Consider the following 4,627-nt stretch of genomic DNA (forward strand, 5'->3'; position numbering starts at 1 on the left):
TGTGTAGGATGACTCCATGGAGTTTACCAGGAAGCCGCTGTTACAGAGTTGAGGATGGCACAAAGACTGGAGGTCCAGCAGAGCTACAGGAAAGGAGTGGCTCACTGGCCGAGGCTCACCTCCTGCTGTGTATGGCCCGTTCCTGACCAGTAGCTGTCTGTGGCCCCAGTGGTTAGGGTTCTGTAAACCCTAATTTATAGAACGCGTACAATGAGGAAGAGAGTTAAGCTGCAACCTAAGAAGCAGAATTGCAAACGTGCTACGGATTGAATCTCCAGGGCTGAACTTCACCTTTGGCATAATAAGTTTAGAGAGTCCTGAAACTTTTTTAGCAAAATGTATGTATGAGATAGTTTGAATGTGAGCACAGTTGCTGAATGTGTGAACATAGTGTAGTGTGGTGCACCATAGTGTGAGAGGCAAGAGACCAGTATTCCAGGCACTAAAGCAGCAGGGCCGGCAAGGCAGGGCATTGAAGGGGAAGAAGCTTAGCAGGAGTGGGCAGCCGGAAGTGGACGTAGGGTTCCCTGAAAGTCCTTGGCCTAGACTGAACCAAGCGTGTGTGGGGTGGACTAACTGTGGGCTTACCAGGAAGCCGCTGTTACAGAGCTGAGGATGGCGCAAAGACTAGGTTCAGCAGAGCTACAGGAAAGGTCTTTCTGATTTATTTTATTTTTAGACAGTCTAGCTCTGTCACCCAGGCTGGAGTGCAGTGGTTTGATCATATCTCAGTGCAGCCTAGAACTCCTGGGCTCAAGGGATCCTCCCACCTCAGCCTCTCAAGTAGTTGGGACCACAGCTGAGTGTCACCATGCCCGGATAATTTTTTTTATTTTTTGTAGAGACCGGGTCCCACTCTGTTCCCCAGGCTGGTCCTGAACTCTGGCCTCAAGCAGTCCTCCTGCCTCAGCCTCCCAAAGTGCTGGGAAGACAAGTACGAGCCACCATGCCTAGACAAGACCTTTTTAATGCCGTTAACCCTGAGACAGTCAGCTGAGACACTAGGTTGAGGGTCACCCCCCAGGGGTCAGCAAACTACCTCAAAAGGCACAGATAAGTGTTTTAGGTTGTGTGGGCCACATGCAGTTTTTGTCTCATATATTTATTTGGTTATTTTTGTCTAAACAATTCTTTAAAAATATAAAGACCATTCTTAGCTTTAAGTGCCGTACAGAAACAGGCCATCAACAGATGGAGCTGTGAGCCGGAGGTTGCTAATCCCCCCCTAAAATAAGGACTACTCCAGGCTGGCCTTAACAAAGTCTAAAGCAGAGCCCTGACACCATCCACAGGAGAGACAGAGTTTGGGTTACGTCTGCCGAGTTAGAGGGGCCTGGGAAACGGCTGGGACATTCCTCAGAATCAAGTGAACAGAGCCTAAAACTAAACCTATGCAAGCCCAGCATGGTAAGTCCAGTAGTGGAACTACAAACTAGAACAAAAGTCCGGATTCTTCAGTAGAAGATCATCCAGAGTCTCTATGATTTGATATTTATCAATGTCGAAGATACACTAAAAAAAAATCACTGAGCATGCAAGGAAAGAGGGAAATGTAAACCATAGTCAAGAAAAAAAAGCAGTTACCAGAAACCAACCCCACCCCTCCACAATGAACCAGATATTGTATTTACAAAGACTCTAACGCAGCTATAAATACATCCAATGGAGGCCAGGCGTAGTGGCTCACACGTATAATCCCAGAACTTTGGGCGGCCAAGGTGGGTGGATCACTTGAGCCCAGTAGTTCGAGATCAGCGTGGCCAACATGGTGAAACCCCATCTCTGCTAAAAACACAAAAATTAGCCCGGTGTGGTGGCTCACACCTGTCCCAGCTACTCAGGAGGCTGAAGCAGGAGAATCCTTGAATCTGGGAGGTGGAGGTGGTAGTGAGCCAAGCTCTTGGCACTACACTCCAGCCTGGGTGACAGAGCAAGACTCCATCTCAAAGAAATGAAAATAATATGCCCAAAGGATTAAATGGCAATATTAATGAGTAAAGAGTTGGAAATTCACAGCAGAATAACAAAGTATCTAAAAGAATCAAAAGAAAAGTCTAGAACTGAAAAGTACAGTAACAAAATTTCACTGAATTAAATTAACAGATTGGAGAAAACAGGAGTTAGTGATCTTGAAGGCAGACGAATAGAAATTATTTAATCTGAGGACGAGAAAAAAAGAGACCCGTGGGAGAGTATGAAATGGCCAGAAGCATAGGTGATAGGGGCTCCAGAAGGAGAGTGTGAGTCTAGAGAAGGAAACTTTTCCACCAAATAATGCCCCAAATCCAAACACATGGTAAAAAATACTGATTTACAGATCAAGAAATTCAGCAAAACCTGAAGAGAACACATACAAAGAAAATTGCATGCAGGCATATCACACTCAAACTGGTGAAACAGATAAAGAGAAGAAATTTTTGATGGGTGGACAGGGCATTGCTCTGTTGCCTAGGCTGGAGTACAGTGGCACAGTCACAGCTCACTATAGCCTCAGTCTTCTGGCTTCAAGGCATCCTCCCACTACAGCCTCCCAAGTAGCTGGGACCATACGCACGCACCACCACACTGGCTAATTTTTTTTATTTCTTGTATGGGTCTCACTATGTTGCCCAGGCTGGTCTTGAACTCCTAACCTCAGGTGATCTGCCCATCTTGGCCTCCCAAAGTGCTTGGATGACAGGTGTGAGCCACCGTGCCTGGCCCTTCCCATCATTTCATTATGAGGCCACTCACTGTTTAAAACAAACAATGGCTTGTGGTAGTTGCAAAGTGTGTGTAGCAGTAAAAGATAAGGACAGCGTGAGCGCAGCTGCCGAATGTGTGAGTGTAGTGTAGTGTGGTGCACTGCAGTGTGAGCGACAGGAGACCAGACTTCCGGGGACTAAAGCAGCGGGCCCGGCAAGCAGGGCACTGGAGGGGTGGAGAGAGGAGGCCACCCACTGACAAGCTGCTGACACTGGTGAAGTGCGGAACTTCAGGGTGAGACACGAGATGAAGGGTTATGATGAACAGGGAAGACTAAAGTGATACAATAGACTCTAAATTAAACTTGGTATGTGAAGCTTACGTGGTCTGTGCCCTGGAGAAAAAGCACTAGGAAAAAAATGAACAAAAGAGGTTTGGCTAAGAAGAGAATGAAATAATAGAAAATGTCTGATTAATCCAAAAGAAGGCAAGGAAAGAACAGAAGAATCAAAAACAGAAAGGACCAGTTATCTCAGGAAAAGACACTCAGTACTCATTAGACATCAGGGAAATGCAAGTTCAAACGAAAATGAGATGCCACTTCACATGTACTCAAATCATTAAAATTAAGCATTAAAAACCCTGACGATACCGAGTGTAAACTCCAAGCCGAGGAGTATCTATGTCTTTGGTCTGTCCTCACAGAGAGCCGAGCGCGGTTGCTTTGAGAAGACAGACACCAGGCATTTTCCTTCCCGAAGACGTGGACACGGCGCTGTGCAGTGGGACAGGCTCCCACATTAGGGGGTGTTCTTTCTGGGGGGAAGGAGGGAAAGGCAGAGCCCCCCCACCCCCCCCCCGGCTCCGGTCCATGCAGTCCTTACTGCGGGCGCACTAAGTAGACTGTGAGTCCATTTACCCTCCAAGCAGGCCTGTAAGAGATGTTTTTTCCCACTTGGGAATTTGGAAAATGCTTGAATTTAGCACAAACACTGGTTTAGCACTTTCTTTTAATGAATCATGGTGAAATGATGGTATTCCAATGAATCGATGTTCATTCTTTTTTTTAGTACGCTTTTCCATGAGACAGCATTTGGGGTGCTTTTGTTTTGTTTCATCGTTTTTGAAAAGTTACTGGAACTTGAACTCAGATGGTTTTTCCTGGTAACCCATTACATTGTCTCCAGGCTGCAAAGAGCCTGTTCAATTATGTATTGGGACACTGTCTGCCTTATCTAACCGGAGGAGGGACTGCCCAGGCCCTCTGCACAGAGGGCAAAAGGCAGGGCCAGCCAGTGAACGCTCATAGCAGGCTGCCCAGATCCAGACACAATCCACACATCCTTCACCCGCTGAATCGTCAAATATGGTGTGGTCCATCCACACCCAGAATACTACCCAGCAGCGGGAAGGCATAAACCATCCCCACAGAGGCCTGGAGGGACCTCCAGAGAACAATGCTGAGTAAAAACCCTCCAGTCCGGGCACGGGGGCTCATGCCTGGAATCCTAGCACTGTGGGAGGCTGAGGCAGGAGGATCGCTTGAGCCAGGGAGTTCAAGAGACCCTCATTTCTACAAAAAATGCAAAACTTAGCTTGGCATGGTGGCGTGTGCTGTAGTCCCAGCTACTCGGGAGGCTGAGGCAGGAGAATTGCTTGCATCCAGGAGGCAGAGGTTGCAGTGAGCTGAGATTATAGCACTGTGCTCCAGCCTGGTGACAGAGCAAGACTTCATCTCAAAAAAAAAAAAAAAAAAAACAAGTGAGTAAATAGTCCAAAAAAGGGAAAATACTGCCTCCAGGGTGTGGTGGGAGATTCAAGGTGTCAGCTTTTTTATTTGTTTGTTTTGTTTTTGAGACAAAGTCTTGCTCTGTTGTCCAGGCTGCAGTGCAGTGGCATGATCTTGGCTCACCGCAACCTCTGCCTCCAGGATTCAAGTGAT

This window comes from Sapajus apella, unplaced genomic scaffold (genome assembly GCF_009761245.1).
Source record: "Sapajus apella isolate SASKATOON/1434 unplaced genomic scaffold, GSC_monkey_1.0 scaffold8, whole genome shotgun sequence".
In the NCBI taxonomy this organism is placed as follows: domain Eukaryota; kingdom Metazoa; phylum Chordata; class Mammalia; order Primates; family Cebidae; genus Sapajus; species Sapajus apella.